Source organism: Amblyomma maculatum, chromosome 9 (genome assembly GCF_055883805.1).
Source record: "Amblyomma maculatum isolate TAMU_Amacu chromosome 9, ASM5588380v1, whole genome shotgun sequence".
In the NCBI taxonomy this organism is placed as follows: domain Eukaryota; kingdom Metazoa; phylum Arthropoda; class Arachnida; order Ixodida; family Ixodidae; genus Amblyomma; species Amblyomma maculatum.
The window spans coordinates 85,428,964-85,452,844 of NC_139352.1; the positions used below are offsets into that span (position 1 = coordinate 85,428,964).

The window sequence follows — 23,881 nt, forward strand, 5'->3', positions numbered from 1 at the left end:
ATTTATTTCTTCTCACAGCAGTCATTACATATTAAGTAAGTGTAACGCTCTACTTGATTTTATAGCCTTTAACTCTTTGCAGCAACACAATTTTATTGAAAACTTCTGTGGTAATATTCTTGACATCTGTCTATCGAATTTTGAAAATGTTCGAGTCTCGAGTTCAGACATACCGCTGACTCGCTGTGGAAAACGACGCTACCTTGCGTCGCGCACGTATGCACGCGTGGCACCTCGGCTCCGTCAGTTTTTGTCAAGAGCCACGGACCAATTCGTCAAACCCCGCAAATTTGGCATCCATCGGACGCAGCAAGTTACCCGGCACACAGGGACACCACTTCAATCCCGGTGGGCAAATTTTTCACCACTTTAGAGCGGACTTTCACTCGCGCTCGGTGGCGCCGCCGCTAAGCCTAACGGCTGCGCCGGCGTGCGCCGGCAAGGAAGCCACTCTCCGCATCAACATGGCGAACGCCCTGCCTCAACGCGGCTACGACCCGGACGCCATGACCTGGTCGACAGTTCCTCAAGCCGGGGAACCCAATTCGGCACCATCGGACCAGCTCCGGGACTCAAATCTCCTCCGTCTTGTTGAGAGCCGCTCTCAGCGCCGGAAAGCCAAGATGACGGCAGACGCCAGGTTGACATCCGGCAAGTCAACCCCACCTCAGCACGACCGCGTCTCGCACACGGCCAAGGATCGCCAACCCAAGTCATCGTGGAGGCCCAGACATCTCCACAAATTCCACCCCGACGATTTCGTCGTGATCATCAAGCCCCGAACCGCTGTAGCCATCGAGACTGTCTTCCAATGTGGTGAGCTGGGCTTAGCCTTGCGTGCCTATCTCGGCGTGCAAATGGCGTCCGAACTCAGCTTCGTCGTTTCCCGCGAGCAAAATCTACTCATTGCGAGCACCAAAAACGAATACGTGGCGGACCGTCTGCTTGGTGATTTCGCGATCAAATCAGCTCAAGGAGATGTGCCACTGCGAGGCCATCTCAAGCAAAATGGCGAAGAAATTTGCTACGGCGTCATCACTGTGGCAAATCACGAAACAGCGGAAACCCTGAAAGATGGTGTCCAGTGGAGGCATGGCACTATCTTGGAAATTCGCAAATTTGGAACCTCCAATAAGGCTCGTCTTACTTTTGCCGGAAAAGTGAAGCCACGGACGGTGACCTACAACTCAGAAATTGTCCAAGTGCAGCCCTACCTGCGCACTATCCCAGCCTTCAGTGTGTGTGGCACCGTGGGCCACAGGGCAGACACATGCCCAAATCCATTTCAAGGTAAGTGTGGCCTGTATGGACTACAGGCTCCTTTCGTCGAGGGAGTGCGGGCCCCTCATGAGTGTAAGCTGAAATGTGCTGTTTGTGGGGGCGCCATGCCACAAACTCCACAGACTGTACCGCCAAGTACTGCCTCGACACCAATACGACTGCCCAAAAGGGCGGCAAAACTGGCGCAACGGACAAGAAGCCACGTCAACAGGATCACGTCACCGGCGTTGACGCCACCAATTCCAAGAAGCAAGCGCCTTCAAGCGGGCGTGACATCAAAGGCGACGAAGCGCCACCACCGCCCCCACACGGCGGATCGGGGAAGCAAGCCCACTCCCAACTCAAACAAGGCGAAAGCGGTGCCTGGGCAAATGCGGTCAAAAAAGGAAAACAGGTGAGCGGCTCGGGTAGGGTTGCCTCCTCCTCCCACCCCCTTCTCCTCACGCTCGCTCGGCGGCCGACGCCGAGCTTCATAACCTGGTAGCTTCTCTCCGGGTCCAAAACGAGATGCTACTTGCCAAAATTAAAGCCCTTGAAACTAAAACTGCTCCTCCCCCACAACCTTCCCCCCAAGCAGAAGCCATGGAGAGCGATGCGGCGGCACCGGTGACCTCGGACTCCTCCGTGGCCATTCTTGAGGCCCGCCTTAACGCCAAATTCGAAACCCTTATCGGGACGGCAATGGAGCGTATCATTGCCAAAGTCATGGAGGCCCTTCCTACCATGATCGCTCAACATGTCGCGAATCTCCCCCGCACGTCTCGCCGGGCCGCTCCTCTCAAAATCGTATCCAGCCGGCCCTCAAAATTTTCGCGTCGAGAAATTGACATCGAAAATGACGAAGATAGCTGCCCCCTCCCAGGAGCTGATATTCAGCCCCGGGTTGATGGCTCCGGGGCATCTACCTTCCCTCCTCTAACCCCAAAACCTGAACATGGCGGGACAACCTCGGTGTAAGCGTTCCCCCTTATCTAAATTGGCCTCCCCCATCACTGTAACTCAATGGAATTGCCGAGGGCTACGGTCTCGCACTAAGCGGGCCGACCTTCGGCTTTTCCTCTCAACTTTCGAGCATATGCCCGCCGTGGTGGCCCTTCAGGAGCCAGGAAGAGGCGCCACCCTAACAAACTATACGACGTTTCAGCAGGACCCCTCGTCTTGTCTATGCGTTCATAAAAATTACACAGCAAATATGGTCGACTTGAACCTTCAACTTGGCTATTCCCATGTAATGGTGACTCTCCTCCCCCTCCGCAAGCAGGACCCACCACTGCACATTATAAATGTCTACTGCCCACCTAAATTGCCGAATGTATCATTCTCGGACCTTTTCAGCCGTGCGCTGAAAGCTGCGGGTCGGGACCCCCTCTTGATTGTGGGCGATTTTAACGCCCCCAGTCGAGGCTGGGGGTACCGCCGTGAAGAGAAACGGGGACGCAAGTTGGCGGAGCTTGCGTCTACGTTGGGCCTCACTCTTCACACAGACCCCGTCCACCCAACACGTATAGGTAACTCCGTGACTCGGGATACGTGTCCGGATTTAACCTTTACCCGCAACATTCAGTATGCTGACTGGGTCAACACTGAGGAAACACTCGGTAGCGACCACTGTATACTAAACACTACAATTCGAACCAGACCATTAGCAAAACCCACAAAACAGGCTCGACTCCCAGACTGGTCCAAATTTAGGAAAAATTACAACACAGCTACATCTATACTCGAGCAAGGCTACCAGTCATGGTCCGAACAATTGGTTTCTAGCCTTCGCTCTACCGAAACTAAAATTCAGCTTTCCGAGGCGGTATCAGACGTGGATAACCACCTCCTCCACCTCTGGGAAGCGCGGCATTGCCTTGTCCGCCGGTGGCGCCGACAAAAGCATAACCGTAAACTTAAGGCTCGAATTTCCGAGCTCACCCAGCAGGCGGCCGAGTATGCGGCCCAGCTCGCAGACGCCAACTGGGTGGATCGTAGCAACACGGCGGCGCGGGAGATGTCCAGCAGGAACACCTGGCGGCTCTTCCGCGCTCTTATCGACTCAACGCAGACACACACAGAAACTCAGAAACATTTACAACGTGCCATACACAGCTTTCAGGGCAACACAACTCAGCTAGCGCACAAGTTGCGGGACCAATACTTGTGCACTACCCAGGACCCCCGCGGACCGGCGCACTCTTATGCAGGTTCGGAGAACGCTGAGCTGGATCAGCCGTTCCAGCTCCACGATCTGCAGGCGGCCCTGGCGAAAATGAAACGTGGCACAGCCCCGGGTCGGGACAAAATTAGTCAAATTACTAGCTAACTTACCCGACCCGGCCTACCAATCCTTATTGGATTACATCAATTCAATTTGGCTTGGGGACGCGCCACTCCCCATCGATTGGAAGACTGCTCTGGTCACTTTCATTCCAAAAGCTGGCAAGGCTATCAACACGGACAACCTTCGACCCATCTCTCTAACCTCATATGCGGGCAAACTAATGGAGACGATGGTGCGTGACAGGTTGTCCGAGTTCATGGAAAATCAACACATCTTCGCAGACTCCATGTTCTGATTTCGCCCGTACAGGTCCGCACAGGATGTTTTGCTACAACTTAATCGGGACGTTCTTGACCCGGTCGAATGCCCTCACAACGACAGGGTCATACTCGCCTTAGACTTGAAAGGAGCCTTTGACAATGTTACTCATGAGGTAATACTCACTCATCTTTCACAAACCGGTTGCGGACGCAACGCGTTCAGATACATTCGGCAATTTTTGACAGATCGCCAATCCTACATTAAACTCCAGGACACCGAACATGGCCCGTTCCAACTTGGAACCAGAGGAACACCACAGGGTGCAGTGCTGTCTCCTCTCTTATTCAATCTGGCTATGATGCACCTGCAGGCCCAGTTGGGTGCAGTCGCTGGTGTGCAGCATGCGCTGTATGCCGATGACATCACCCTGTGGGCCACGCGAGGTTCTCTTGGAGATATTGAGGCCAACCTGCAACAAGCGGCAACCATAGTGGACCGTTATGCTCGCCGCTGCGGCCTTCAATGCTCCCCTCAAAAATCTGAATTTGTACACATACGCCCCTCACCAAAGTGTTCGGCCAAAATTGAGCTCTTTTTAGAGACAGGATCAATTCCTGAACGCACAGAAGTCCGGGTACTGGGGCTCTTTATTCATCAACATAGACGGTCGGACACTACCTTGGCGAAACTCCGTAAGGTGGGGGACCAGGTGGGCCGCATGGTCCGCCGGGTTTCTAACAAACGTGGGGGGTTCAGGTGCAAAGACGCCTTGCGGCTGGCGCATGCATTCGTGACCAGTCGAATCTTGTATTCGACTCCTTACCTCCACCTTCGGAAACAAGACGAGGATGCACTCGAAGTCGTCCTGCGCAAACTTTTTAAGAGAGCCCTCGATCTCCCCGTGAACACCTCCAACCAGCGTCTACTGGGCCTGGGCATGGTGAATACGTTCCGGGAAATCCGAGAGGCTCACTTAACCAACCAATACACACGTCTTTCTAAGACACTGTCGGGTCGCCGCCTCCTTGCCCGGCTACACATCCAACATACCACCCTTATGGAAGATCGTGTACGCCTCCCTTTCGAGTGGAGATTCGCCCTCCACGTACGCCCTCTTCCTAAAAACATGACACGTGAAGACCACAATGGCCGGCGCCTGGCGCGGGCGGAAGCCCTGGGCCGCCATTATGGGTCGAAACCCGGCATTTACTACGTGGACGCCTCCGGCCCCCACCATGGGGGATGGTACACGGCCGCAGTGGTCCACCAGTCTAAAACGGTTAACGGGCTTACATTTCGCGCCCGTGACATAACCCACGCGGAGGAGGTCGCCATTGCGCTGGCAGCTACCCACACTGATTCTAAAACAATTATCTCCGACTCGCGAGGGGCCTGTCGGAACGTCGAGCAAGGCTGGGCGCCATACCTAGCCTACCGACTACTTCAAAATTGCACCTACACCGGGGACCCCGCTTACCGGAAAATAGTATGGGCTCCTGCTCATATGGGTCTCGAGGGGAATGAGGCAGCCGACGCCGCCGCCCGCGCGCTCTCTTTCCGGGCTTCCCATCTCGACCCCCTAGATCAGGATCTCGAATTCGAACCCGCGTATTCTTTTAAAGACATTGTTCTTTATTATCAATCTTGTCATAGCCTTTACCCTCGCCCAAGTAAAGGATCTAAGACGGAGGAGCGGCTTCTACTCCGTCTTTATATACCAACACTCTGCTGTGCCCGGCAGCACTAAAACATTTTAATCCCTCCTTCACGGGCAGTTGTCCGCACTGTGCGGAGAAGTCTTCGGACACCTACCACATGGTGTGGGCTTGCCCATCCAACCCAGCTATTCCTCCTCACCCCAACCCCACTCGGGAGGACTGGGAGGCGACCCTGCTCAGCTGCTATGACCTGCAGGCCCAAAAGGCCTTGGTCGAGCGCGCCCGGGCAGCGGCCGACGCCACTGGGGTCCCGTACTAGGGACCCCACCCAGTATCTTTAAGGGCTGGATGTTCATAGATCCGGCCGATGCATACATCTACCCCTTTTTGATTCAATAAACGTTTGTCACCACCACCACCACTCGCTGTGACAAATTTCACCCTCCGCTTCTAGTTACTACTGCTGTCTCTGCCTCACCTTGTACTAATTGAGATCGGGTGAGGAATTCGCCCCGTTTCGCGTATGCACGGGGTGATTATGTCGGTCTTTTCAATTTCTTCTCTTCCATCGACTGGTCCCTTTAAATGACATTAATGATTCAGATGGACAAGTCAGTCGCTTTACAGAAATAGTTCTTGATGGTATGCGTCGGCACATACCTTTGCATACTCCTACGCGTAGTAAGTTCCCTTCCTGGTTTTCAAGGGAACTAATAACGGCGTTAAAACTCAAGGAACGGGCCCATCGTAAAGCGAAACGCCCTGGATTTCACAATTGGGCAGATGAGTTTCGCCGTGTGCGTTCTCTTTGCAAACGCTTATACAAGCGGGACTACGACTCCTATCTTGAGTCTTTAGAGAGGAGCGCCTCAAATCGTCCTAGCCAGTTCTGGCGTTGCGTTCGCAAGCGTTCCATTAAATCAGATTTCAGTATCAGCTTAGTTGACTCTCAGGGTTCGGAAATTCGGGATGTTGCCGACAGTTTTGCCCAACATTTTTCCTCCGTTTACAAACATCCACATTGTGATTCCGTTTGCCTCCCATCTGGTGTACTAATTCTATTCTCTTTGACGAGGAGTTGAAACCTGAGAGTCTTAAGCGTCTGAGACCGTCTTTGTCTCCTGGACCTGATGGCATTCCAGCCGCCATTATAAAAGCCTTCAGTTATATCTCTGTACCAGTACTGACTGCCATATTTAATAACTGTTTAAAAAATGCTGCCTTTCCTCGCGTGTGGAAAATGGCACGCATGTTTCCTGTCTTCAAGTCTGGAAACAAATCTTATGTTTCCAATTATCGTCCGATTTCTCTTCTATGTGCAACCTCTAAGCTTTTCGAATTAGCTTTGCACAACGTACTTTCCTTCCATCTCAAACATATCATAGTACCGAATCAACATGGCTTCATGTCGGGTCGCTCTACTTCTACCAACCTAGTCACGTTTATGACGTATGCCTCTGCAGCAGTCATTCAGAGGGGTCACTGTGTACTGTGATATGAGCAAAGCTTTCGACGTTATTACTCACTCACTACTCCTTGAAAAACTTCTACTCTCTGGCGTTGAAGTCTCACTCGTAGCCCTCCAACGCAACTATCTCCTTGATCGCTTCTGCTTTGTCAGTGTCAATGGTCAGACTTCTTTCGTTTACCCTGCAACGAGTGGAGTTCCTCAAGGTTCAGTACTAGGCCCGCTTCTCTTCTCCGTTTTTATTAATGATGTTTCCTCGGCGATAAAGAACTCCTCGTTTCTTCTTTATGCTGATGATATAAAAATATTCAAGGTAATACATTCTTTTCAAGATTGCTTGTTGTTGCAATCGGACATATCTGCTTTTTCTGATTGGTGTGCGATGAATCGACTTACCCTCACTTCTTCCAAAACTAGGGTTGTGTCCTTTACTCGTAAAACACATAGCTTTCTCTACCATTATTCTGTGAATTCTGTGCTGTTGGACAGGGTTGATAAAATTAATGACCTTGGTGTACTTTTTGACCGCACCCTCAGCTTCTCCTTTCACACTAAACGCATTGCTCAGCGGGCTATGCGCACACTCGGATTCGTTTGCAGACTTTCGAGAGAGTTCCATACTCCCCTTCTGTACCTAAAACTGTACCTGTCCATATGCTTGCCGCTCTTAGAGTATGCGTCGGTTGTTTGGAATGGCACTTGCAAATCGAACTTGGACAAGGTTGACTGAGTACAAAAAATTTTTACGGATATTTCATTATCGCTTTCCTTGCGCAACTTCCCCCTCTCGCTCCACCAGGAGCGCCCAACTGAATCTTCCTTCTCTTCACTGCCGTCGTATCAGACTTGATATCATATTTGTGTACAAACTCCTTCATGGTCACATTATGTGCCCTCAGCTCTTAGAGTACATCCTACTGCGCGTTCCGCGAAAGAGCATGAGGGAATTCAGACCATTCAAGGTTTCTCCTCTTCATTCCCACTCCCCTCTGGACAGGATGCAGTGGTTATTTAACTCTTTTTGTCCTCACTCTGACATCTTCCAAAACTCGCTCTGTTCATTTACATTGGATGTTCGTAGCGTTGCATTCTAAATAGTACTTTATCACATATAACTCCCACTTTCTAGCCTTAATATTGTATTTACTTCACTTTTTGCTTTTTCTCCTGTTCAATGCTGTCTGTATCTTGAACTACTTTTTATCCGTTTCTTACTTATATTTCAACTTTAAACTTTATATTCGAATCTTACTGCCCCTTGTTCAATTTTACTTCTTTATTGTATTATTCTGTATTTCTAGCCTGTGTTTTAAGTACCGTGCACTTGTTGCGCCTGGAATTGTTGTTTATTTTATGTATATTTCTACATTATAATAATCAATGTCAGTTATTTGTTGTTGTTTTTTTCTCTTCTATCTACCGTTCTTTTTTTTCTTTCCTGATATGCTCAAAAATTCTCTCACTGTGTATATAAGTGATGCCACTCATTTATTGATAACTTTCCGTGATACTTTTCGTCTCAGTTTCATTTCATGTATTATTTATTTCTTCTTTTGTGTTCTCTGTGTGTGTGTAAACATGTTTGTGCATTTTCATATTTGTTTTTTTTTTTTTGTATTTGTGCTGCAGCACGAAGACCACGTGGTTGTTCCTGCGCACATTAAATAAAGATTGATTGATTATTATTATTATTATCATTATTATTATTATTATTATTATTATTATTATTATTATTATTATTATTATTATTATTATTATTATTATTATTATTATTATTATTATTATTATTATTATTATTATTATTATTATTATTATTATTATTATTAAGCACGCTCATACCACCGAGCAAATGAACACAATTTTGAGCGACTATCAGCAAGCCTGCAAATCGCACCTCAATGGGGAAATCTGCCAAGCGGCCTCTCACATCATGAGAAATCACACTCCTTGTAGACACACCCGCCACAGTATTCCGTGGATCCCGGCACACGAAGGCATAGATGGCCATAAGGCGGCTGACAGGATAGCTCGAGGTCATACATTCCGAGCCCCATCGCCTTCCACCTCCGAACCATTGTCTCCACTAATATACAGCGAAATAATAAAGTACCGTCGACTATCGCAGAACATACGCAGATCCCCACAATGACCTCACTCGTCAGGAAGCCACTATATGGCGGGCAGAAGGGGGTGGTGAATGGTGGCTGATCCTGGCCCTGATGGGGCTGGAAAAAGTAGGTCACCGCCGCTTGCGGCGGGAGCTTACCTGCCACCGAATTTTTATCTGTTGTAGGCCGTCATTGAACCCGTCACTGCTTCGGTGGTGGACGACGGCTGTTGTTGCGGCGCGTGTCTTTCTCTCCCCCTTCATTTTTTCTCTCTTTTTTCTCTTCTGTCCGCACGAGGCAGCGGAGGTGGCTCAGCTACAGAGCCAGTAGCAGGCCCGTGCTTTTTCTTTTCCTTCCTACAGCCACAACAACAACAACACTATATGGCGAAACATGCAAGCCAGGGCACTACCAAACCCAACCCGACATAAGAAGATTTGGCGCATGCAATACCCTACAAATGCATTTCCGGCCTGCAGAGAAGTGTCCGACATCCTCTACATGGTTTGTAACTGCCCAAACAACGTAAATCATACGGTTTACAGAAAATTATCCATGGGCAGTGCGAGGCAAAGCTCGCTCACACAGAGCTCCACCTTCAGCGCCAGCAGATCGGTCAGGCCTGGAGGGCCGTATTCGCCAGTGGTTTCACGGACCTGGGTGAACCACCCGCGTAATTACTTTTATATAAATAAAGCTTATGCTCTCTCTCTCTCTCTTCCCTTACAGCGTGGGTCAGGCGTCCACAAAGAAGTGTGACTAATACTGCGTATTTCCTTTCCTATAAACAAATGTCCTATGCCATTTCGAGTAACCGGAATATAACACTGGCGGCTGCATTTCGATGGACGCAGAACGGAGAGGCGCCCATGTGCTGCGCGATGTCAGTGCATCACACTGAGTGCATGTTAAAGATCTCAAAATAGTGGAACTCACTCCGCAGCCCTCCACTGCCGAACGCTTTCTTTCAGATTTCACTCCCACCTTCCTTCCTTGCCTCACTGTGTGGTTTAAGAGTACGGATGGCGCCGTACTGACGCTCGACTACTGTGTCGGAGTACCCGGGTTCGAACCCGACCTCGGCGGCTGCGTTTCGATGGAGGCGAAACGAAGAGGCGTCGTGTGCTGTGCGATGTCAGTGCACGTTAAAGATCCCCAGGTGGTCGAAATTACTCCGTAGCCCTCCACTACGGCTCCTCTATCTCTCTTTCCACTTTCTCTCCCACCTTCCTCCCTTCCCTTACGGCGCGGTTGCGGTGTCCACAGATAAACAAGTGAGACAGTTACCGCGCCTTTCCCTTCCTATAAATAAATCAGTTAAAAGCGTACAAATGACAGATACTACGCCTTTAGTTTCACATAAAGCAATTTACCAGTGTACGTGTCCTCCGTGATGTGTGGCGGATACTTCGCCTTCCTTTCTTCGCAGCCCAACTTAGTCTCTTTCCGCCCCGCCGTGATTGCGCAGTGATGAATATTCCACACTACTATTTCCGTAGTTCCGGGGGTTAAGCTCGACCGCCGGCGTCTACGTTTTGTTGCAGGCGAAACCAAGAGGTGTCCGTGTACGATCTCGTTAAAGTCAGCGCACGTTAAAGATCCCCAGCTTTTTGAAATTACTCTGCGGCCATCCACTACGGCACCTGTTTCTTTCGGCTTTCACTACCACCTTTCTGTTCCTTGCGGTGCGGTTCAGAAATGAGCAGAAAACGTCAGCTAAATAATAATATCTGAAAATCCAATTTCAAAAACTAGCATGAGTATCTCGTTACTACCATGAGGTGCTATATGTAACACTATACACCAGGCATAAGACAATCTCTGCAAACAACGCAAAAACACTTAAAGAAACGACAAGTTGCTTGGGAAAGGCTACAAACGCCTTTAATTTCTAAACCCGATTTCAGAACCAATACTCTCGCTTATGTACAAAATGCAAGCAGGTAGCATACTTGTGTTATATCCACTGTAACTACCCGCAGAAAGCGCATAGATACAGAAATCGCTAAAGATCTGCTGTGCGGCTCATCCAGTTAGGCCAGTAAGCAAGCACCCTTTGGCGCCTTTAGTCAGTCTACCCTCATTTCGAAATCTCCTGAAATCAGTTTTCTCATTCACTCATACCACCAGCTACGAATGTTTTTCTTTTGTTTCCTTCAACATATAACCAGTGAGAAAAGTCGACCGTGGTCCCAGCTTGGAGCTATGACAATAAAGATATCTCCGAATACATTCCCAGTCTATATACAATACTTCGTAATGGAAGCTGAGAAACGACTCACTCAATAAAAAATTCGCCCACAAATATGTGTGATATTGTGGTGGTGAAAACATTTATTCAGGGCAAATTTATACACGTAGGCATGCTTGGCGTGGAGCCTATGGCGCTGTCTTAAATATACTGAGTCGAATTTCTATACAGGGACCCATTTATGTTTGCCGCCTCCAGCGCAGACAAAGTTAAGGCCCATTAGGCCTGCGTGTCCCTGCAGCCGAGCAGGGTCGTCTCCCAGTCCTCCCGGGGAGGGTTAGTGCTGGGAGTAAGGAATGGACTCAATTACCTGCCCACAGTACTGGCACTGCCCTGCGAATTGGGGTCAAAGCGTTTAAGCGCTACCGGGCACAGCATCGCGTTGGTGAAGAAGCGCAGTAGCAGTCTCGTTCACTTTTCCCAGCCCTTTGTAGGGAACGAGGCAGGTGCGACGCGATAAATTGTTATAATGTGGTTAAATATGTAGGTAGGATTAGCGTCGGTGTCGTGAGCCGATTAGACTCCAGAGCCCGTATGTATAGAAAGAGCACTCGGGCGGATGCTTCAGCTGCTTCGTTCAATGCGAAATCCTGGCGACCGGTAGCCGCAACGAAATATCGGCACGCGGGTTCCATGTCCCGACTGCAATTATGATATACTCTATAGCCTTACTCGACTTTCCGATAAACCCCTAGCAAGTCGGTGAAGATATATTTAGAGTTGACATCTCAGGTGGCGAAAGCAATGGAGACGTTTTCAGCATGCTTTACAAATGTGGCGTTGAAGGTAAGGTCATGGACTATGTTGCCATCGTGAATGACTGCGGCCATATATTAACCCTCCCCTCGAATGGGGGCCGGAAGCATACACATATAATACTCCTTGTATGCTGCCATTATGGCGCGCCAAGGCTTCCGCTCGCGCCAGGTGCCGCCAAGTATTGTCGTATCGTGGTATGTCGGCAAGAAAAGGTCACTCTCGAAGACTCGTCTCCAGAGTTCAGAATGCGGGGCCTTTCCTGTGTGAGCAGCTTGTGTTCAATATTTAGCCGAGCAAGAAGGCGGCGACCCAACAATGTCTGTGTGTGACGAGAATATAGGTTCCTTATATTTGCTCCCTAAACCTTCCTGAAAATGTTCACCCTCCCTAGGGCCATGAGACAACTGTTAGAGGTAGAGATTGGAAGGCCAACGACATATTTTATGATTTTGCAGAGGATAACCTCGAAGATATTCTCCTCGTGCTTTCGCAAGGGAATGTAAGCAGTCAAATACAGGATTCGACTGGATACAAAGGTATTTGACCGCAACAAGACGTCCTTACATCGTAACCCGACGCGTTGATTAGACATGTGGAGCACAATACCACCAACCTGGTCCCACACCTGAAAGCTTGTCTAATGTTGAGTCAAGGCGTTCTTAGTGATGGATGAATAGACCAAGTACTCTTTGGATTCATGAATGGAACCGCTAGGAAGTGAGGGTGCAATTTGTGCTCTGCATCTTTGCGACGTGTGGAGACGCACAAATTCCGGTTTTAGGGGGAACATTGAAGACCACAATGACGGGCATAGCGGTTCACTATGCATTGCGCTGTTTCCAGTCAGGTCTCAATATCCTCAACTCTGTCTTGGATGGCCGAAAGGGTGATGTCGTCGGCAGACAGCAGAGGCCCACCTTCGGCCTCAACTAGCTGGCCAAGCAGGTGGATCATGGCGATTTTAAAACGAACGGGGAGGTAACTGCGCTGTGAGGTGTGCCCCGCTTGCCGAGTATTAGTGGCCGTGCCCTTTTGTTTGTATTTTGATGTAGGACTATCGGTCTGTGCTGAATCGTTTCGTAGAATTGAAAGCATTAGCTTCGTGATCTTTCCTCCAGTATAGCGAAAATGAAGACGGGCACCACGCTGGGACGGCACAAGGTCACCGTCATGCATATGACACTGCGGTTGTCGCATATCCAATATTGCTAGTTCAGAACTGGAGTGAATAGCGCGTAATCGGACAAAAAAGTTAAAAAAGAATGCCTCCAACGGCAATCAAACCACTAACCTTCCGACCCCTAGACGAGTGCGAAAATTACTCAACAATGCTGGGCTCGTGAGAAAACAATCGTAATTCTTCGTGTCTAGCGTGAGGATAATGGTAGCGAGGGCAATGACGCTTCAGTCAATTACAATGGTAATGATTAGAGTAGCGATGACAATGTCGGTGCATTTGTTTGATAATGATGATATTAATGATCGCAATGATGACAATGACGATACAGTTAGTGAAAACAGCGTAGTGAAATGGCTTCTGCCATTTCCGCTCTAAAGCAGACTTTAGCGCAGTCTTGAAATATATTTGTTGTGCTTCAAGGGGAGTGATAACGAATTGCCCCCTGTTCGTTCTAATAATACTTGTCGGACATCCTTATGTCCCGACCCTTGTTACTGTTGTATAATAACGGCGCTAATTTATCGTTATCGTTCAACGCAGCTGCGATGGCGCTAACATGATCTCATTGTGGTTGTGGCACTGCCGGCTTTGTGCTGATCTCGTTATTGGCCTTATTACGAAGACTTCTGGTACTACCTTGAAATAACTAACACTCAAAACCTTAGCGCAATAGATCTTGTAAATCTTACACTTTCGTACAGCTCGAAGTGGGGCCTAAGACAGGCGTCACCTTGCTTCTTGCCGATGTGGGCAACGCTGAAGCCGTTTTCTATAAACTGTTATGCGACGGGATGACGATTGTTATAGGTTGGGTTCATCGCAGTCCACCTTTTGACAGCACAAGCCTTTCAGCTATCATAAGGCATCATGTCCACTAACCAGGATTATTTTTTCAGGTGACTTTAACCTTGCCGACATATACTGGGCCACACTGCACCACATATCGGAAGATTCAGAAGCGCTAATAGACTTGATGCTAAATTTTTCTCTCATCCACTGGTTTCTCGTCCCACTCGCATTCAAGGTAGAATAAAAAATATCCTCGACCTCATACTTCTGAGCAACTATTTTCAAATCAACAAAACACAATTAGACATTAACAAAGGTACATCTGACAACAGTATACCTATGTGCACATTCCCACTCAGTGGCTGCATTACTAACCCTCGTACAGTAAAGAGTTTCATTAACTTTTTTAAAGCAGATGATGACAGCATACTAACCTATCTTGTTCATGAATTCCCTTCCAAGTAAAAGCCTCTCATGTATCCACTGATGTAAATTCATTGTGGCTTCATTTTAAGAACGTTTAATTAGCTGTGCCACTAATTACACTCCAATGAAATAGAAAAAAGCAACACTGAAGAATCCCAAGATTATGCGCCAAGTTCTACATGCTAAACGACGTGTAAAAACATCCTGAAACAATCTACGACTTCCAACTTAAAATAAATACAAAAATTTCAAGGAAAACTAGTACACTCAAAACCACTTTATTACAGTGTAAAATTTCCGATCTTAGAAATAGCCCCTAAATATTCTGGAAACATCTACGCAGTACCCAGCCTGCAACAACCAACCTAACAAGAGAAGAGAAAACTACAATGGCTATTAGCTACAACATAGTTTTTCAGTCTTCACAAAAGACAATGGTACACTTCCTCCTCTCCCACCACCTCCTACCTCCGTGCTTGATCCATTAATAATAACTGATGCCAGAATCTTTAATCTTCTACTTAACAATAACCCTAAAATATCCAACAACCCTTTTTCACGAAATCGGCGCACATTTTTATCAAGCCAGCGCGGCGCGAGGCCCGTGCGGCGCCGCATTGAAGTTTCCACAAAGTTTGAGAAAAGCCTCCTTCCCCGCGCGAGACAGCGCGTAGCTTTGTACGCATCGCCGTCGCCCCCTTTCTCATCACCCGGTGATGACGGTGACTCATCAGTCTGGAATAAGCCAGAGCTCTCCAGAATTTTCTACGGGTCATAGCTAATGACGACGCGCGGCTCGACGGGAGGAAAAGGGAGCGCTCTAACTAGCGAAGCTAAGTGTGTACGCGCGCTAGCCTTAGTCCGCCTTAACAGACAGACGCGGCGAGCCCTATTTATTGAGGCCGCGCCGCTTGTGTAGTCACTCAGTCAGTCAGTCAGTCAGTGGTTGCGGCGTGTTCGCAAGTGCGACAACTGCACTCCCGATTATCACCCGCTGCTGGCAAGCCCACGAACCTGCGAGGGAGCGGCGCTCGTCTTGTATGGCGGCCACATCGTGACTCTCGAGGCGTCGGACTGCAACAGGGCCCGGTGAACAATTTGGTGTTTGTTTATGTGACTCTCTCGTGTTTGATTTGTGTTGTAAAGGCTCTGTGTTATTGAATATCTCTTTTGTTGCATGCTACACCTCGGTCCACAAGCGGACAGACCTCTACCTTTTTACCGAGAGGTTGCCGAGATAAAGTCGACTCTAGATGCAGACCTGTCAGATGCTAATGTAGGCGACCTACCACCCATACGCATCAGTGAATTAGTAGCCGTTCGCAGGCTTTCAGCTGATGAGCAACTAGATACCGATGTGCGCAAAGGGCGATCGTGGGCAGCTTGTCGGCTGCCAAATGAAGTGCGAGATTTTGACTGGCTTAGGCGCTGGGGCGTCCTCTCCACGAGACAGCGCCTTGCCAGATGAGGTGTTGTACCCAAGGACCAGTGTGCCAACTGCGGTGCTCCCCAGAGCCTCGCGCATGTTGTTTTCGAATGTGTAGTTGCGAGAACGATGTGTCGGCTCGCATATAGGATGTTTAACGTCCGCATGAACCCCGGCGTCAGGCACCGGCGCAACCCTTTTGAACACCTTGTGTTCAGTATGTTTTTGTTTGTGTTGTGGCGTCATAGGTGCCTCGCTGAGGCGCGCCGAACTCCCGCCCGAGCAATGTACCCAGCCTTGCAGAGGCTGGGCCTCGTCGTCTGAAAGTATCTGTCTAGAGAGTTAGAAACTGACGACGAGACGCGGTTTCTGCGGCGCTGGCACACGCGCTTCTATGTTGTACGAGGCAGCAGACTTGAGATGCCTGTCGTCCTTTATTAGAACCCTTCTCGTTTATACTGTTTTCCCCTCTCTGGGGAATCATGTTATAATTAGTTTATTATGCATATGTAACCTATAGTGTTTTGTATGGTGCTTTGGTTTGTGAGTAATGTGTGTTTTTGTATGTATGTATGTATGTATGTATGTATGTATGTATGTATGTATGTATGTATGTATGTATGTATGTATGTATGTATGTATGTATGTATGTATGTATGTATGTATGTATGTATGTATGTATGTATGTATGTATGTGTGTATGTATGTATGTATGTGTGTGTGTATGTATGTATGTATGTATGTATGTATGTATGTATGTATGTATGTATGTATGTATGTATGTATGTATGTATGTATGTATGTATGTATGTATGTATGTATGTATGTATGTATGTATGTATGTATGTATGTATGTATGTATGTATGTATGTATGTATGTATGTATGTATGTATGTATGTATGTATGTATGTATGTATGTATGTATGTATGTATGTATGTATGTATGTATGTATGTATGTATGTACGTATGTATGTATGTATGTATGTATGTATGTATGTATGTATGTATGTATGTATGTATGTATGTATGTATGTATGTATGTATCCAATAGATTCTCTTTATGCTTAGCATTTGTTTTTCTGAGAGCCTCTCGTCTGTGCAATTTCAAGTGTTTGTGTGTTCTCTGTATCGTCTCTTGCTGTGTATAAAGTTTGTTTTCATTGTTACTTCTGACTCCGACCCTTACTCTGGCTTGAACCGGCGACAGCTGACCACCAAACGGCCACCCCTTCTGTCACTACGAGGTAGTTGAATTCCGGCTGAGCTTGCCACGCAGGTCAGGGCATCTCCTTTAATTATAATTAATTTAAATATTAATTTAGAGGCACACATAAATAATGTTACAACAGCAGCACTACAGAATTTAATCTATCTAATAAGACGCCTAAAGACCACCTGAATGAATATTCTGCTTTTGGCCTGTAAAATATTCGTCACATCAATTTTAGAATACGCTAACAATATTTGGTTTCCATATACAGAAACTAACATATCTAAGCTCGAAGGCATGCAAAGAAAATCAGCAAGGTTTATTCAAAGCAAATACCAGCGTATAGATCCACCCTCACTTCTCTCAGCTCATTCAGATCTAAACGCATTATCGACCAGAGCAAAACAAGCTCGACTAAAATTTCTTTTTCAAATACTGCACCGCACGTACAAAATTGATACCACTCTGTGCATATCGTATTCGCAGACTAGAATAACATGGCACCAACATGCGCATGCGCTAATGGAATATTCTTTTTCTAACGACACATTCAGGTACTCTTTCTTTCCTCGGGCGATAAGAGAATGGATCAACTAAACTCATCTCTAAAACACACACATTCATCGTCGCAGTTCGTATTGCAACTAGAATTAATCACAAGGCATCACTAATGCTTCTTATTTTTATTCCCGGTTCGCCTTTACATGCCACTGATACCACGTAAGATTAATATTGTGTAGTCCGAATATTGTTGCATACTACTGAAAGTTTTGTTGTTTTTTAAGAAATGTCCCCATGCTGTTATGCGCATTGTTCGGTTCTGTTTTTCACAAAAATTGTATACTTTGTTGTCTGAGTTTGCTGGAACTGTTTTGCTTCATTTCATTTCTTCTTATCTATTTATGTACATAACATGTATGTTTTTGCTCGTCAGCTAGGCTCTCAGTTGAGAGCAGGAGTATTGTTAAATAAAATAAATAAATAAAATAAATATATGTCACTGCACGATAAAGACCTCCACGTTGTCGAAATTACTTCGGAGCCCTCCACTATGGCCCCCCTTTCTATCCGTCTTCACTCCCATCTTCCTTCCCTTACGGCGCGGCGGAACTGGTTCTACAGTCCTGAGCGTAGCGGCCTAATGAGAGCGTCACCATGTTCGTGGTAGAAATGACTCGACTTTTCAACCGCGCGGATCCGTCCATGTCAGAGACAAAGATGGTGCGTCATCTTATGCTAGGCGTCAAAGAGCAGCTGTTTGTCGGCCTAATAGTTACTTTTCATGTACTGTGGCGGATCTTAAGAGGGATGCGACAATCATGAAGCATGCCCTACCGCAGTAATTTGTGCACTCTGATCGCTCTGCGAACATCTCTGCTGGGGACTAACACATGCCAGTGTCCGGGAACGACAGTGAAGCCCTTCGTGAAGTTATCCGAAAAACTGCGCATGAAGAGCTGCAAACGCTGCCCTGTCTCGGGTTTTGTGCGTGAGCATCTTCAATGATGTGCGTGAGCAGCTCCGCCAAACACTGGCATCACTGTCCGTCCCCCCAGCCACCCGCGATGTATGTCATGACCTACAGCGATGTGTAGCCTACCCCTGCGCCCGCACAACCACAGTACCCTGCAGGCTCGGTCCTCCCGCTCGTCCTGAACTCCGATATCCAGTTTCGACTGGTGTGCCTAACCTCGACCGCCCGTTAGAAAAGCACCCACTTGGCGCACGCCGAACAATCTACCTTTGTGCTTCCACAGCGAGGCGAACCCGGTCACGTACTGCGCCATTGCCTTTACCGTCGGTTGAGCATGCACAGAGTCTCACCGGATACCCCTCGCTGCACTATGTTGAACACCCTCGAGACATCGACGAGTACATCAATGACAATGTCCACATGCGTCGCTCCCGCGACGCCAGTCCAGGTCACCAATCCCGCGATAGTTTTCCTCAAGCCGCCGTTCTTCCTTCAGGCAAACCCCCTAATTCCGCGCCGGGAAAACGGACGACGGCGACACTCGGCGGTAGGAAGGGCTTCAATGAGCACTACGACCAACGTCCTCCGCTAGCCGATTTGATCAAACAATCCAACCTCCAACCCTCCGCTCCGACAGCAATCCGACCACCTTCCGACCATCGCCGAAGCTTTCCTCCGATGCCCTCAATCGACGCACAGAACTACCAACCAACTTTCTTCGCAAAAACGGCACAATCATCGATCTATCTGACCTCATTATTCCATTTTCCACCCAGCGCGTCATTTCCGACGGCTGCACACCAGTCTGCGTAAACCATGCGTAAACCATGCGAGTCTGCGTAAACCATAACACTTTACCACCGCGCACCAGCTTGTTTGTTGATGTGCAGTGCAACAACCCTCTCACCCTTCCAGGCTTTGTGGATACCGACGTAACTTTATAGTCGAACCTAAGCTCTGTGTCGCTCGGGGTATTTTTGCCTTGAGTAACAAGCGATCTGAACTGCTCTTAACGAACATTGCGGCGAATACCGCCATGTATCGTAAGCTACAGCCCTCGCTTATTTTGATAAAGTCAGCAAGCTCTCCACCTACTGCGCCATGTCGTTGGTCAACAAGAACCTTCCCGAGATAACTGGACATACTGTTAAAACTGACGTGAATCCCGACTTGCCTCATGACCAGAAACGCCACCTTTAAGCAATTCTTGACTCTTACCATGATTGATTTTCCGCCACATCCGAAAAGAGATAGACGTCACTAGAAGCGCATTGAATTATAGTTGATTCCACCGAACGCCCTATCATCCAGAACCTCTGCCGAGTGCCAGCGAAGGAACGTGAGGCTATTCGAACCCATATGGAGAAATGCTCCGCGATGACGTGATACAGCAATCCATAAGCCCATGGGGCTCGCCAATTATGCTGGTTGCCAAAAAGGACTGAACACTCAGATTCTGCGTCGACTCCAGGGGACGCAACAAAATTACGATAAAAGGACGTGTACCCATTGCTTCGAATCGGCGGTGTAGGGACTTCTCAGTGAATGTTCGCAGCCGTATCGACAGATAGTACGAAGCCATCGTTTTCGTTAGCGGTATGTCGCATTCGACGGCTCTGAATGTTCATTTGATGTACAAAGCCCTTGCGAGAATATCCAGATGGGGCAGCCCCAGGCCACCCTTGAATCTGGGCAGGCAGACAATGGCTCGCTTTACCTTATCGGTGGCTCTCTGCCACAAAAAGCGGTATATATGTTTCTGGAGCTATTTTTTCTTGTCTGGGGGATGTCAAGGATGCTGACCACAAAGCTGAAGGTAGAAATCAGCATTGTCTTGATGATGGTGGCCTGCGCAGTCAGGAGACATTTTAGAGCACCAAGATTGTGGGTTTTGATGCTTAGTTGCTCTTCAGCCCTATTCCAATTTCTGGGCGCTGGTCTAGCCGAATCGAAGGAATATCCGAGGATTCGTGTCTCGCGAGTAACAGAGATCCATTGGATAGTGATAGGGCAGATGATCCTGTTCAAGGCCATAACAGTGGACTTCTTGTGATTAAGGCGAGCCCCACTCGCTTAGCAGTACACCGTAGTTAGTTCAGGCAATCTCTCCACTGATGTTGTGCTTGGCACCACCACAGAAACATCATCCGCGTAGGCGAACACTGGAGTGAAGGAAGGGCCCGCTGGCATTGGTGTTTTGCGGATGCCGCCATCTGTAACAATCTTTTGCAGAAGGGGTTCAATCGCTATGACATAGAGCAACGGGGAGAGGAGGCAACCTGGTCAGACACCCTTTTTCACGGGGAAAGGTATTGAGATGCGCCCCTGTACAATGAACGCTGCTTGTGGTGCCGTATAAAGCGTCTCGCGCATTTTTATGTATTGTACGGGAATGCGCTCGAGCTGGTGTCGTAAACAGGTACTCGTGACTCAGGCGGTCTCGTGCCTTCTCTTGGTCCAGGGTGGTGGTGGTATAAACATTTACTGCCAATATTACAAAGGGTGGGGGCGCTGCCCCCTTCATGGCATTTGAGAGCCCCCTACATGTATGGAGGGCCCTCTTGCAAAACAAAAGAAAGCCCTTGGAGGGCTATCAGAGCGAGAGCGCATGTAATGATCTTGCGCTGGTCCTTATAGGAGGTACTGGTGAGTAGCTTCTCCCGGGAATCTAGGGCCACCTCCGGTGAAGGAGGATGAGGGAATGAGGGGCAGGTGAGTAATATGTGTAGAAAGTCGCCAGGTTTGCCACAGAGCTTGCAGGAAGAAGAAAACTGGTCAGGAAACCGGGCGTGGAGAAGGATGGGGTATGGGGCTGTGGGTGTTTTTAGCTTGCGCCAATATTCAGCTTGTGTTATTGTAAGCTTCGGGGCAGGGGGTGCGTAAGTCCTCCTATTTTCGCGGTGATAGGTAAGGATGTCACGAAAGGACCGCAGGCACTCCCCTGCATCTGAGGAAGACTGTTCCTCCCGAGCCTGGAAAGTGAGACCTCGGGCCAGGGAGTGAGCCTCCTCATTACCGGGAAGGCCCGCATGCGCAGGTGTCCAAATAAGGGTGACAGATTGTCGGAATCGCCAAAAACGCAACAGGCGGTGGGTGTTGGATGACACTAAACCATTCGCAAAGTTCAGGATAGCTGTTTTGGAATCCGAAATTATTTTTGCAGCGGGTGTCGGCGTCATGGCTAGCACAATGGCTGCCTCCTCAGCCTCTGTTGTAGAATCGGCGAGAATTTAGCAAGCAGAGAGAAGTTTTGCATGATTGTTAGTAACTGCTGGTACCTTACGATGGGTGTTTGCATAGGTGGCTGCATCTACATATTGTTACGGCGCGCGCCGAGGACCGCTGCGCCAGAAAAAGAAGAGGCGCGGGACGAGCGCGAGACGAGCGCTCGGCGCCAGTGCAAGGGTTCGAGAACAGATGAAGAGCGCCGGGGCAAGTGGTGTTTGCCTGGCGTCCTCCGTTCTTCTGTATCTATCTCTAGGCGGGCGCAGCGTCCCACAACATTTTGGTGTCAGAAGTGGGATCATACCGCTCACCCGCTCTCAAAATCAAGGACCCGATGTGCCAGACGACAGGACTCTGCCACCAGGCAATGGCGCCGACGAAGCAGCGGCTGGCGCAGCTAGACCTAGACGCTCGGAGGGACTCGGTCCTTCGCAGCAGCTGGATGGCGGTATTGAGCGCCTCCTGGATAGTTACTCAGCGGATGGACGCATGGGAGGCCCGTCTGACTGCCCAGGCTGTGGAGATGGAAGCTCTCCGGCGTGACTTCCGTCGTCTTGTGCCAGCCGAGCCGAACACAGGTCATGAGTCTTTAGGCGTCACCGCCACCGCTGCCTCCAGCCTTGCCGTCGCTAGGCCTGCTGTCGTAGCCGCCAATAACGTGCTCGGCGCGGGTACATCATTGGACGTAGTGGAATTACTCACGTTTGACGGCATTATCTCGCGGGATGCTTACCGCATCCAACTGGAAGGTATTGCGACGGCGAGAGGCTGGGACGAGCAAATGAAGCCATGGATGCTTGTCTCTAAACTGAGAGGCCGCGCAACTGAGCTGCTCCAAACGTGCCGCCCGACCAGCTGGGCTCTTACACCGTCCTGGTGGGCCTCCTGTCCGACCACTACATTGCTTCAGGTCAACCCCGTGCGCAGTACCACCGCCTGCGAGCCCGCCGTCAAGAGCCTGGGGAGACATACCAGGACCTCGCCGCCGCCATTGAGCGCCTGGTTCTGCAGTCGCTGCCGGGGGCACCTCAGAACGTCGTCGCCCTGGTCGGCACCGAGGCGTTTGTCGATGCCATCCGATTCCCTGAGGTGCAGCGCTTGGTCCGTTTTGGGCGTCCTGAGTCCGTCCGCGCCGCCATGGCGCTCGCCATCGAGGCGGAATTGACATTGTTGGCCATGCGAGGGTCGACACCGTCTGCCGCGCGCATCGTCTCGGTGCAGACTCCTCGATTGGCAGTCCCTACAGTGGCCTCTAACCGACGCGGGCGTAACGACACTCGCACGACCTGCTTCCGCTTCGGCCTGAGGGGGCACTACGCGAGGGACTGTGCTAGCCTTCCGACGTCGGAAATCGGTTTGGTGGAACTCGGGGGGCACCGTTCCGCCGAATAAAGTCCGTCCCCACACTCCTTCGTTCTCCTTGTCCCCTCCTTTCGTCAGCTTCGATAACAACTGAAGCTCCCTACGTTCTCGTCTGTGTCGCTCTGCTTGACCGGCACGTAGAGGCCTTGGTCGACACCGGAGTGGCTGTCAATGTGCTGGACAAATCGGTTATTGTTAACCAGCCCCACCGGCTTCTTCCAGCCGCTAAAACCCGGCTCTTAGCTTCTAACGGCGCCCCCGTAGAGCAAGTCGGACGTGTCATCGTCAATCTGACAGCGCTCGGAAAGACCCTCTCCACCGAGTTTGTTGTAGCAGACAACCCTATTTGGCCAGCGGTGATCGGGTGCGGGTGGAGTTTACCACAACAGAACTACGGGCGAGCCGAACTCTGCGTGGGTCGGGTTGGCTTAGCCGGATTTCCAGTCTCAGTGTTACCCTGTGGCAGTCCCTGGTGTCGCTGACCAAGCGTGCCTCAGCATCTGTGCGTTACCTCGCAACGAAGTGGCCACGTCGAGTCAAGCCGATCGACGTCACTACCGTGACTAGCGTCCGCCTTGACTCTGCCACCGGGTGCGGCAATGTGCGTGTATGCCAAGCTTGACAGTCCGATCACAGCGGACGTGCTTTTCGAACCCATCCGGTGTTCAGCTCCAGCCCGTGAGATGACCTCCCCTCGAAGCCTTCTGCCTGTGCTCAAAGGAGAAGCCCGCGTAT

General features: G+C 49.3%; 1 pseudogene; it reads left to right on the forward strand.

Annotated features, from left to right (window-relative positions):
* Positions 1 to 464: 464 nt before the first annotated feature.
* Positions 465 to 23,881, forward strand: part of LOC146179667 (uncharacterized) — a 64,239-nt pseudogene continuing 40,822 nt past the window's right edge.